Source organism: Trachypithecus francoisi, unplaced genomic scaffold (genome assembly GCF_009764315.1).
Source record: "Trachypithecus francoisi isolate TF-2019V2 unplaced genomic scaffold, Tfra_2.0 Lachesis_group3, whole genome shotgun sequence".
Classification (NCBI taxonomy): domain Eukaryota; kingdom Metazoa; phylum Chordata; class Mammalia; order Primates; family Cercopithecidae; genus Trachypithecus; species Trachypithecus francoisi.
In genome coordinates, this window is record NW_022681468.1 from 164,035,140 (window position 1) to 164,048,913 (window position 13,774).

General features: G+C 37.8%; 1 protein-coding gene across 1 annotated transcript in view; it reads left to right on the forward strand.

The window, feature by feature from the left end:
* Positions 1 to 13,774, forward strand: part of GABRG3 (gamma-aminobutyric acid type A receptor subunit gamma3) — a 569,129-nt gene that overhangs the window by 333,970 nt on the left and 221,385 nt on the right. The gene's annotated exons all lie outside the window — the stretch shown is intronic.

A 13,774-nucleotide genomic window follows, 5' to 3' on the forward strand; every position in this document is an offset into this window, starting at 1 on the left:
TTCAGTGGGGTGATTCCATATTACATTTTTTACAAAAAATATAAAAGCAGTCAGATAAAAATGACACATAATTTCTAGTGGAACAGTGATTCAATAATGGTGGCTTTCTCATCAGAAACTATGGAGGCCAGAAAGAAGAGGCATGGCATTTTTCAAGTGCTGAGCGGAAAGAACTGCCAGTCTAGACTTCTACATTCAATAAGAATATCCTTCAGGGATAAAGACACTCTCAGATGAAGAAAAACTAGGAATCTGCTGCCAGCTGGCCATCCTTAAAAATTACACAAGGAAGCTGTTAAAACAGAAAGAGAATGATATCAGAAGGAAACTTGGAGCATCAGAAATGAAGGAAAAGCAAAAGAAATAGTAGATGTATTAGAAAATAGAATATTCTCTTATACTTAAATTCTTCAAAATATGTTTGATATATACAAGGAAAAATATTAAAACGTATAGACTATTCTCTATTTAAATTCTTTAAAATATGTTTGATATAGAAAAGGAAAAAATACATAAAAGTGTCTGATTGAATTCTCCATGTATGTATAAGCAAGCTATGGAATAAAGTGGAGAGGGTAAAGGAATCTAAGATATTAACAGCTATACATTCCAAATGAAATGGCAGAATACTCACTCTAAGTGATTGTGAAGAGTTGACTTGCTTTATCAGAAAAGTAAACTTCAGAGCATAGAAAATTACCAGAGACAGAGTTACACTACATAATGAGAAACAGGGTAAACTTTCCAAGAAGATATAAGAGTTCTAAATGCATATACACCAAACAACAGAGATGCAACATACATGAAGCAAAACCAGACAAAACTGAAAACAAATAGATATCTCCACAAAGTTGATGACTTCAACATGCACACCTCAGTAATATATGAATCTACTAGGTAGAAAATCAACAAAGATATAAAAAAACTAGTCAGTGCCATGAACCAACCAGATTTAACTGATGTTTACAGAACATTCCACCTAAAAACAGCAGAAGGTACAAGTGCACATAGTTCATTCATAACAAAAATATATTCTGGGTTGTAAAACAAACTCCAAAGTTTAAATCATTTGGAATTAATCAAAGTGTCATCTCAGATCATGATGCAATGAAACTAGAAATCAATATCAGAAAGACAACAAAAAAATATCCAAATCCATGGAAGTTAAACAACATACCTTTAAATATGCCATGAACCACAGAGGAAGTCTCAAGGGAAATTAGAAAATATTTTGAAATGAGTGAAAATAAAAAATATGGCATAATGAAAATTGTAAAATTCAGCTAAAAGACTGCTTAGAGAGAAATTTATAGCATTAAGTGTTTATATTAGAAAAGAAGAAAGAGCTCAAATCACTAACCTAAGCTTCCACCTTTAGGACTGGAAAGCAAAGAGTAAAATAAACTCGAATTGAGCCAAATTAAGGAAATAATAAAGAGTAAAATTCAATGAAATTGAAAACCAAAAACAGATGAAATTAGTGAAATCAAATCTAATTCTTTGAAAATATTTGTAAAATGCATTCAAGACTGACAGAGTAAAAAAAAAAAAAAAAAAAAAAAAAAAGACACAAATTACCAATATCAGGAATTGAAAAGAAATGGGACTACAAGGCCTTCCAGGATAATAAGGGAGCACTAGAAACAACTCTGTGGGAATAACTTCAACAACTTAGATGTAATGGACCATTTCTTCTAGAAACATAAACCATCAAAGCCTACCCAAGATGAAATAAATCGTAAGAATGGTCTTATGACCATTAAAGTAATTGATTTAATAGTTTAAAAAAAAATTTTAAAAACCTACCCCAAAATCTGAAAAATAAACTTCCAGGCCTAAATATGGTTTCACTGGTTAATTGAATTAAATATTTATAGACATTAGACTAATTCCATAGAATCTTTTCTAGAAAATGGAAGAAAAGGAAATGTATCCCAACTTATTTTATGAGGCTGACATCAACCTGATACCATAATCTGACAAGGAAAAAAAAAAACTACACAATATTCCATATATATACACACACACACACATATATACACACACATATATATATACACACACACGGATATTCCATATATATACACATGGCTATATATATACACACACACGGATATTCCATATATATACACACGGCTATATATATATACACACGGATATTCCATATATATATATTCCATACACACACGGATATTCCATATATATGGAATATCCGTGTGTATGTATATATATCTGTGTGTGTGTGTGTATATATATATATACATACATATATACATATGTCCATTTGTGTGTGTGTATATATACACAAATACAAACTATATTAACAAAGTGATTCCAGCAATATATAGAAAGCATAATACAAAGCACCACATGGAATTTACACTAGAAATACAAGACTAGTTCAATACTCTGAAAATAATTAATGTAATTGACCATATTAATAACCTAAAGAAGGAAAGCTGCATGGTCATAGAAATTTAAACAGGAAAAACATTTGACAAACAGTGTCTATTCATGATAAAAACTCACAACAAACTAGGACCTAAGGGAACATCCTCAACCTAAAATTTGGCATCTAGGAAAATCTTATACCTAAGAATATACTTAGTTGTGCAGTATTGAATGCTTTTCTCTTAAGCTTAGTGGCAAACTCAACATTCCTGTTAACCTAGTAGAAGTTCTGGTCAGTGGAAAAGGCAAGAAGAAAATAAAAAGTGTACAAATTGGAGAGGAAGACATAAAAGTGCCATTTGTGGAAGATATAACACTCTACATAAAAATCGCAAGAAATCTACAAGAAGTCTCCCAAAACTAATAAATGAAGTTAGTAACTCACAGGATACAAGATCAGCACTCATTAATCAAGCGTATTTCTTTTTAAAAAAGATCGATTTTTTGTCTTATAGTTGTGAAGATCATAAGTTTAAAATGGGTCTTACTACACTCCAGTCAGTGTGTCAGTGGAGCAGAATTCGTTCTAGAATGGATGCTTGAAGAGGATCTGAAGGCTCAAAGAGAGAATTCATTCCTAGGCATTTTCTGCCTCTTAAAGCCACCCACATTCCCTGATCTATGACTACATGAGTCTGACCTCTGCTTCATTGTATAGTCTCCTTCTCTGCCTCTGATCTTACTGTTTTTCTCTTACATGGGCCTCACTGATTACATTGGGCCCACCCAGATAATTCAAGATAATCTTCCCATCTCATGGTCTTCAACGTAATCATATCCTAAGTACTGTTTGCCAAGTGATGTAAAGTATTCAGATTCCAGGGATTAGGACACAGACGTCTTTAGGGACCATTATTCTGTCTACCACAAGTTGAAAGAGTTCTTTACATATTCTGATATTATGAATGCTAGAACCTGACAAGGTGTATGATTTGCAATTTTTTTCTCCCATTCTGTGGATTGTTTTTTCATTTATTATATGTCCTCTGATGCACCAAAAGTTAGAATTTTCATAAAGCCTAAATTATCTATTTATTCCTTTGGTGGCTTTGCTTTTGGTGTCATAACTATAAGAGTTTTATAGTACTATCTGTAACTTTTAGGTTTTTTATACATTTTGAGTTAATTTTTCCATATGGTGTAAGGCAACAATTTTGAGTTAATTTTCCATATGGTGTAAGGTAACAGTCCAATATCGTTCCAATGTCTCTGCATCATTAGTTGAAGAGATGATTTTTCTCCATTGAATTATTTTGGTACTCTAATCAAGTATATTTCTATACAGTAGAAATGCAGACTGGAAACCATAAAATTTTTAAAATATCATTTAAAATAACTCCAGAATTGAAGTATTTATGTATAAATGTAACAAAACACATACAGTGTAAGTTTATAGAAAACTAAAAACTCTAATAAAAGATATAAAGAAAAAGAAATAGTCACACTGTCTTCAAGGAATAGAAGACCCAACATAGTAAACATGTCAACATGTAAATTCTCCATAAATGTATACATGGATTGTGTGTGTGTGGTGTGTGGTGTGGTGTGTGTATATACCAATTTAAACCTTAGCAGAATTTTTGTAGATATGGGTAAGATATTTCACAATGTATTTGTAAAGGCAGAGGGACTAGCCTATGCAAATCAGTTTTGAAAAAGAAGTAGATGTCTACATATAAGAAATGAAATTTGACTTAAATACCTTAAACGAAAAACTCGGTAAAAGGCATGAACAAACACTTCACTAAAGAGCGTACAAGGATGAGAAATAGGCACATTAAAAGATGCTTAACATTCTTAGCTATTAGGGAAATGCAAATTAAAACCATGACATGATAGTGCTACCCCTCCTATTTTTTTTTTTTATTTTTATTTATTTTTTTTATTATACTTTAAGTTCTAGGGTACATGTGCATGACGTTTATATCATGTATAACTCCCCAATGCAATCCCTCCCTCCTCCCCCCTCCCCATGATAGCCCCAGTGTGTGATGTTCCCCTTCCCGAGTCCAAGTGATCTCATTGTTCAGTTCCCACCTATGAGTGAGAACATGCGGTGTTTGGTTTTCTCTTCTTGTGATAGTTTGCTAAGAATGATGGTTCCAGCTGCATCCATGTCCCTACAAAGGATGCAAACTCATCCTTTTTATGGCTGCATAGTATTCCATGGTGTATATGTGCCACATTTTCTTAATCCAGTCTGTCACAGATGGACATTTGGGTTGATTCCAAGTCTTTGCTATTGTGAATAGTGCCGCAATAAACATACGTGTGCATGTGTCTTTGTAGTAGAGTAATTTATAATCTTTGGGTATATACCCAGTAGTGGGATGGCTGGGTCATATGGTACATCTAGTTCTAGATCCTTGAGGAATCGCCATACTGTTTTCCATAATGGTTGAACTAGTTTACAATCCCACCAACAGTGTAAAAGTGTTCCTATTTCTCCACATCCTCTCCAACACCTGTTGTTTCCTGACTTCTTAATGATTGCCATTCTAACTGGTGTGAGATGGTATCTCATTGTAGTTTTGATTTGCATTTCTCTGATGGCGAGTGATGATGAGCATTTTTTCATCTGTCTGTTGGCTGTATGGATGTCTTCTTTTGAGAAATGTCTGTTCATATCCTTTCCCCACTTTTTGATGGGGTTGTTTGTTTTTTTCTTGTATATTTGTTTGAGTTCTTTGTAGATTCTGGATATTAGCCCTTTGTCAGATGAGTAGGTTGCAAAAATTTTTTCCCATTCTGTAGGTTGCCTGTTCACTCTGATGGTAGTTTCTTTAGCTGTGCAAAAGCTCTTTAGTTTAATTAGATCCCATGTGTCAATTTTTGCTTTTGCTGCCGTTGCTTTTGGTGTTTTAGACATGAAGTCCTTGCCCATGCCTATGTCCTGAATGGTACTACCTAGATTTTCTTCTAGGGTTTTTATGGTATTAGGTCTAACATTTAAGTCTCTAATCCATCTTGAATTAATTTTCGTATAAGGGGTAAGGAAAGGATCCAGTTTCAGCTTTCTACTTATGGCTAGCCAATTTTCCCAGCACCATTTATTAAATAGGGAATCCTTTCCCCATTTCTTGTTTCTCTCAGGTTTGTCAAAGATCCGATGGCTGTAGATGTGTGGTATTATTTCTGAGGACTCTGTTCTGTTCCATTGGTCTATATCTCTGTTGTGGTACCAGTACCATGCTGTTTTGGTTACTGTAGCCTTGTAGTATAGTTTGAAGTCAGGTAGCGTGACGCCTCCAGCTTTGTCCTTTTGACTTAGGATTGTCTTGGCAATGCGGGCTCTTTTTTGGTTCCATATGAACTTTAAAGCAGTTTTTTCCAATTCTGTGAAGAAAGTCATTGGTAGCTTGATGGGGATGGCATTGAATCTATAAATCACCTTGGGCAGTATGGCATTTTCACGATATTGATTCTTCCTATCCATGAGCATGGTATGTTCTTCCATTTGTTTGTGTCCTCTTTGATTTCACTGAGCAGTGGTTTGTAGTTCTCCTTGAAGAGGTCCTTTACATCCCTTGTAAGCTGGATTCCTAGGTATTTTATTCTCTTTGAAGCAATTGTGAATGGAAGTTCATTCCTGATTTGGCTCTCTGCTTGTCTGTTACTGGTGTATAAGAATGCTTGTGATTTTTGCACATTAATTTTGTATCCTGAGACTTTGCTGAAGTTGCTTATCAGCTTAAGGAGATTTTGGGCTGAGACGATGGGGTTTTCTAAATATACAATCATGTCATCTGCAAACAGGGACAATTTGACTTCTTCTTTTCCTAACTGGATACCCTTGATTTCTTTCTCTTGCCTGATTGCCCTAGCCAGAACTTCCAACACTATGTTGAATAGGAGTGGTGAGAGAGGGCATCCCTGTCTTGTGCCAGTTTTCAAAGGGAATTTTTCCAGTTTTTGCCCATTCAGTATGATATTAGCTGTGGGTTTGTCATAAATAGCTTATTATTTTGAGGTACGTTCCATCAATACCAATTATTGAGCGTTTTTAGCATAAAGGGCTGTTGAATTTTGTCAAAAGCCTTTTCTGCATATTGAGATAATTATGTGGTTCTTGTCTTTGTTCTGTTTATATGCTGGATTATGTTTATTGATTTGGGAATGTTGAACCAGCCTTGCATCCCAGGGATGAAGCCCACTTGATCATGGTGGATAAGCTTTTTGATGTGCTGCTGAATCCGGTTGCCAGTATTTTATTGAGGATTTTTGCATCGATGTTCATCAGGGATATTGGTCTAAAATTCTCTTTTTTGTTGTGTCTCTGCCAGGCTTTGGTATCAGGATGATGTTGGCCTCATAAAAAGAGTTAGGGAGGATTCCCTCTTTTTCTATTGATTGAAATAGTTTCAGAAGGAATGGTACCAGCTCCTCCTTGTACCTCTGGTAGAATTCAGCTGTGAATCCATCTGGTCCTGGACTTTTTTTGGTGGGTAGGCTATTAATTGTTGCCTCAATTTCAGAGCCTGCTATTGGTCTATTCAGGGATTCAACTTCTTCCTGGTTTAGTCTTGGGAGAGTGTAAGTGTCCAGGAAATTATCCATTTCTTCTAGATTTTCTAGTTGATTTGCGTAGAGGCATTTATAGTATTCTCTGATGGTTGTTTGTATTTCTGTGGGGTCGGTGGTGATATCCCCTTTATCATTTTTTATTGCGTCTATGTGATTCTTCTCTCTTTTCTTCTTTATTAGTCTAGCTAGCGGTCTGTCAATTTTGTTTATCTTTTCAAAAAACCAACTCCTGGATTCATTGATTTTTTGGAGGGTTTTTTGTGTCTCTATCTCCTTCAGTTCTGCTCTGATCTTAGTTATTTCTTGCCTTCTGCTAGCTTTTGAATGTGTTTGCTCTTGCCTCTCTAGTTCTTTTAATTGTGATGTTAGAGTGTCAATTTTAGATCTCTCCTGCTTTCTCTTGTGGGCATTTAGTGCTATAAATTTCCCTCTACACACTGCTTTAAATGTGTCCCAGAGATTCTGGTATGTTGTATCTTTGTTCTCATTGGTTTCAAAGAACATCTTTATTTCTGCTTTCATTTCGTTATGTACCAGTAGTCATTCAGGAGCAGGTTGTTCAGTTTCCATGTAGTTGAGCGGTTTTGATTGAGTTTCTTAGTCCTGAGTTCTAGTTTGATTGCACTGTGGTCTGAGAGACAGTTTGTTATAATTTCAGTTCTTGTACATTTGCTGAGGAGTGCTTTACTTCCAATTATGTGGTCAATTTTGGAATAAGTGCGATGTGGTGCTGAGAAGAATGTATATTCTGTTGATTTGGGGTGGAGAGTTCTATAGATGTCTATTAGGTCCGCTTGGTGCAGAGATGAGTTCAATTCCTGGATATCCTTGTTAACTTTCTGTCTCGTTGATCTGTCTAATGTTGACAGTGGAGTGTTGAAGTCTCCCAGTATTATTGTATGGGAGTCTAAGTCTCTTTGTAGGTCTCTAAGGACTTGCTTTATGAATCTGGGTGCTCCTGTATTGGGTGCATATATATTTAGGAGAGTTAGCTCTTCCTGTTGAATTGATCCCTTTACCATTATGTAATGGCCTTCTTTGTCTCTTTTGATCTTTGATGGTTTAAAGTCTGTTTTATCAGAGACTAGGATTGCAACCCCTGCTTTTTTTGTTCTCCATTTGCTTGGTAGATCTTCCTCCATCCCTTTATTTTGAGCCTATGTATGTCTCTGCATGTGAGATGGGTCTCCTGAATACAGCAGACTGATGGGTCTTGACTCTTTATCCAGTTTGCCAGTCTGTGTCTTTTAATTGGAGCATTTAGTCCATTGACATTTAAGGTTAATATTGTTATGTGTGAACTTGATCCTGTCATTATGATATTAACTGGTTATTTTGCTCGTTAGTTGATGCAGTTTCTTCCTAGCCTCGATGGTCTTTACATTTTGGCATGTTTTTGCAATGGCTTGTACCGGTTGTTCCTTTCCATGTTTAGGGCTTCCTTCAGGGTCTCTTGTAAGGCAGGCCTGGTGGTGACAAAATCTCTAAGCATTTGCTTATCTGTAAAGGATTTTATTTCTCCTTCACTGATGAAGCTTAGTTTGGCTGGATATGAAATTCTCGGTTTAAAATTCTTTTCTTTAAGAACGTTGAATATTGGCCCCCACTCTCTTCTGGCTTGTAGAGTTTCTGCCGAGAGGTCTGCTGTTATTCTGATGGGCTTCCCTTTGTGGGTAACCCGACCTTTCTCTCTGGCTGCCCTTAAGATTTTTTCCTTCATTTCAACTTTGGTGAATCTGGCAATTATGTGTCTTGGAGTTGCTCTTCTGGAGGAGTATCTTTGTGGCGTTCTCTGTATTTCCTGAATTTGAATGTTGGCCTGCCCTACTAGGTTGGGGAAGTTCTCCTGGATGATATCCTGAAGAGTGTTTTCCAACTTGGTTCCATTTTCCCCCTCACTTTCAGGCACCCCAATCAGACGTAGATTTGGTCTTTTTACATAATCCCATACTTCTTGCAGGCTTTGTTCATTTCTTTTTCTTCTTTTTTCTTTTGGTTTCTCTTCTCGCTTCATTTCATTCATTTGATCCTCAATCGCTGATACTCTTTCTTCCAGTTGATCGAGTCGGTTACCGAAGCTTGTGCATTTGTCACGTATTTCTCGTGTCATGGTTTTCATCTCTGTCATTTCGTTTATGATCTTCTCTGCATTAATTAGTCTAGCTGTCAATTCTTCCACTTTTTTTCAAGATTTTTAGTTTCTTTGCTGGGTACGTAATTCCTCCTTTAGCTCTGAGAGGTTTGATGGACTGAAGCCTTCTTCTCTCATCTCGTCAAAGTCATTCTCTGACCAGCTTTGATCCGTTGCTGGCGATGGGCTGCGCTCCTTTGCAGGGGGAGATGTGCTCTTATTTTTTGAATTTCCAGCTTTTCTGCCCTGCTTCTTCCCCATCTTTGTGGTTTTATCTGTCTCTGGACTTTGATGATGGTGACGTACTGATGGGGTTTTGGTATAGGTGTCCTTCCTGTTTGATAGTTTTCCGTCTGACAGTCAGAAGGACTGTCTGTTGGTCTGTTAGAGATTGCTTGAGGTCCACTCCAGACCCTGTTTGCCTGGGTATCAGCAGCAGAGGTTGCCGAAGATAGAATATTGCTTAACAGCGAGTGTACCTGTCTGATTCTTTCTTTGGAAGTTTCCTCTCAGGGGTGACGCCACCCTGTGAGGTGTGGGGTATCAGGCTGCCCCTAGTGGGGGATGTCTCCCAGCTAGGCTACTCAGGGGTCAGGGACCACCTGAGCAGGCAGTCTGTCCGTTCTCAGATCTCAACCTCCGCGTTAGGAGATCCACGGCTCTCCCCAAAGCTGTCAGACAGAGTCGTTCGGGTCTGCAGCGGCCCGCTCTTTCCCCTAATGGACTGCAGCTGTGCGCTGTCTGCAGCGGTAGAGTCTACAGAGACAGGCAGGCTTCTTGAGCTGCTGTGAGCTCCACCCAGTTCGAGCTTCCCAGCGGCTTTGTTTACCTACTTAAGCCTCAGCAATGGCGGGCGCCCCTCCCCCAGCCTCGCTGCTGCCTTGCGGATAGATCGCTGCAGACGGCTGTGTTAGCAGTGAGGGAGGCTCCGTGGGCATGGGACCCTCCCGGCCAGGTGTGGGATATATTCTCCTGGTGTGCCTGTTTCCTTAAAGCGCAGTATTGGGGTGGGAGTTACCCGATTTTCCAGGTGTTGTGTGTCTCAGTTCCCCTGGCTAGGAAAAAGGGATTCCTTTCCCCCTTGCGCTTCCAGGTGAGGCGATGCCTCGCCCTGCTTCAGCTCACGCTGGTCAGGCTGCAGCAGCTGACCAGCACCAATTGTCCGGCACTCCCTAGAGAGATGACCCCAGTACCTCAGTTGAAAATGCAGAAATCACCGGTCTTCTGTGTCGCTCGCGCTGGGAGTTGGAGACTGGAGCTGTTCCTATTCGGCCATCTTGCTCCGCCCCTACCCCTCCTATTTTAACTTCAATAAAAATTGTTACAAGAGCAAGGAAAGTAACAGATGTGGAATAACTTGACATTTTGTAAATTGCAGTTTGAAATACAAAATTGTACAATCACTGTGGGAAACAGTTTGGCAGTTTCTTATAAATGCTGGTTTGTTCTAAAATATAACCCAGTGTCCATTTCTGGATAAATATAACCCTGTGTCCATTTCTGGATATTCACGCTAGAGAGATGAAAATTTATTTCCACATAAAAGCCTGTACATTAATATTTATAGCGGCTTTACTAATAAGTGCTAAAACCTGAACACCATCCAAATGTCCTTAAATGTGATGGATAAACAAACTGTGACACATCTAAACAATGGCATAATATTTATAAAAAATAATGAACTTTTAATATACATTAAGAACTTGGACAAATATCAGAGGCATTACGCTCGGGAATGAAGCCACACGCAAAAGGTTGATACCATAGTATTTCATGTATATTCTATTCCCTCCCAACAAAAAGAATCCACTCGCACACAGCAAAGGACAAGGATGGAGAACTGATCAGTGGTTGGCGACAGTTATGGGTAGGGAAGGGGCAGTGATGGAGGGTAGAGAAGGGGCAATGACAGAAGGAGGGTAGGGAAGGAGCAGTGACAGAAAGATAGCAGAAGGGAGTTTTGGGCAGGGGGTGATAGAACTATTGTGTGTCCTGATGATGTTGATAGCTACACAAATATATACATGTGTCTAAAATTTATGGAATGTCATGCATGATACATCAATGGAAAAAGTTAATGTATGATATAAAAATGAAACTTAAAAGACACTATTTTCACTAGCATCAAAAACATTAAATGTCTAAGATAAATCTAATAAAAGAGCATATTATTCTATACAGTTAACTATAAACCATTAATGAGAGAATTAAGAGAGACCTAAATAAAGGTCAGCATATCTATATTTATGGTTTAGAAGACTCTGTATTGGAAACAAGATAATTATCCATAAACTGATCTGCAGAGTCAATGCAACTCCCTATCAAAATTTCAATGGTTTTTATTTGTTGTGAAAATTTACAACCTCATCCTAAATTGTAGGTAATATGTACATGACTGAAAATGGCTAATGCATTTCTAAATAAAAAGAAGTTTGAAGGACTTCCTTCACTGGATATCAATGTTTATTGGAAAGCTACAATGAGAAGGATAGTGGTATTGAAACAAGGGTACAGTAAAAGTCAGTGCAACTGATTAGAGTCTAGAACAAAGCCAAGCATATATACACATTAGGTTAGTGACAAGCAGGGCAGGTGGAGCAGTGAGGAAACATAGTCTTGTGAATGAGTAGTGTTGGAGTCATTGGATACTCATATGAGAAGAAAAGAAAACTTGTCCTCTTCTTCACACAACACCCAACTGTAGTAGATTATAGATTTAAATATAAAAGGCAAGAGAATAAAACTTCTGAACATAAATAAGCAGGGCTATTTTCCTGACTTCAGAGATAGAATTTAATAGGATTTTAAAAGCACTATTCACATGAGTCTTTCCTGAGCAAGATGACAGCATAGGAAGCCCTGGACCCTCCTTCCACCCTATGATCTCACCAATTCAGCAACAAGGCATGGACAAATTTCCTGTGATACCCAGAATGCGGAAACTAGCTGAGAGGCTCCGGCACAAAACTACCCACGTCAAAGTCAGTAGGGAAATTTAAGACACCCTCTTGCCATAATCCCTGCCCTTGACACTGTGCCTTGTAATTGCAAGGAAACCCCCAGCTCCCAGATTTTCCTTGGGGAGGGAAAGAGATGGACTGTGCATCCAGAACCCCACTTTGCTGGGAGATACCTGGAGGACGGGCTTCTGTCTAGCCTGTCTCGGAGTGATGATGCACCTGCATAATCTAGTCACCTGCAAGTCAGTGAGAACAGAGATGAGAGTTTGATCTAATATGCAGCTAGTCGCACAGCCCTCCCTCCAGCTCGATGCAGACCAAATAGCTAAAAAACAAAGCAAAAAACAACAATGAAAACACACACACACACAAAAACCCAAATGTCAGTTTCTCCCTGGAGAGGGGAAAAAACTTAGACAAGGAATTCAATGATTCAGCGTTTCTGGAGGCAGCCTGAGGAACTGACTTACGTCTTGCTTGTTCTCAGAGCACTGATGGGACACGGTGTATTCTAGATGCCTGGGGGCTGCTTAAAACCCAGAAAACGGGTTGGACTAACACAAAGGTCGGAGAGGCTCCCGAAATCTCTGCTTGGGCTGATTATAAGGGTCTTCTGTATGAGGCTAGTCTCTGAATGTCGGGAGAGGTAGCTGTTTCATCTAATGTGCAGACAACACAGAGAGTCAAGGAAAATGAAGAAACAGGGTCATATGTCCCATACAATGGAACAAAATAAATTTCAAAAAATTAACCTTAATGAAATGGAGGCATATGATTTGCCTGAAAAAAATTTAGAGTAACTGTCATAAAGATGCTCGCAAGGGTAAGGAGAACAACTAATGAATAAAGTGAGAATTTCAGCACACAGAAAATATAAAGTATCAAATAGACATTATAGAGCTGAAGAATAATAACTGAGCTGAGAAATTCACTTGAGGGGTTTAACAGCAGACTAGATCAAGCAGAAGATAGAATCAGTGAACATGAAGACCGGTCACTGGAGATTATCCAGTCACAGGAGCAAAAATAAGAATAAAAAAGAGTAAAGCTTCAAAGATTTAAAAGACATTATCAAGCAGATCATGGATTATGGGAATCCTGGAAGAAAAGAGAAAGAGAAAGACCAGAAAGCATATTCAAAGAAACAGTAGCTAATTTTTTTCTAAATCTGAAGATGGACATGGTCTAGATCCAGGAAACCCAAGTAACACTAAATAAAATGAATCCCAAAAATGCATCCTGAGATACATTATAATCAAATTGCCAAAAGTCAAAAAGCATTTTGAAAAACAGCAAGAGAAAAGCAAGTTGTCACACACAAGGAAACCCCGTAAAACTGAGTGGAGTTTCCAGCAGAATCCTTACAGGCCAAAAGAGATTCAGATGATGTATTCAGAGTACTAAAAGAACTGGAAACCAAGAATTCTACGCCTGGCAAAACTGCCCTTTAAAAATGAGGGGGAGGTAAAGATGTTCAAAAGCTGAGAAAGCTCATCACTACTAGGCCTGCCTTACAGGAAATGTTAATACCTTCAAGATGAAACCAAAGGACACTAAACAGCAACATTATAACATAAGAAAGTAAAAAGATCTCATTAGTATAAGTAAATATATAGACAAATATAGACTATTATTGTAATAATGGCAAGTAAATCACTTTTAATTCTAGTCTAAAAGTTAAAAAAGTATAAAATAACTATAACTAAAA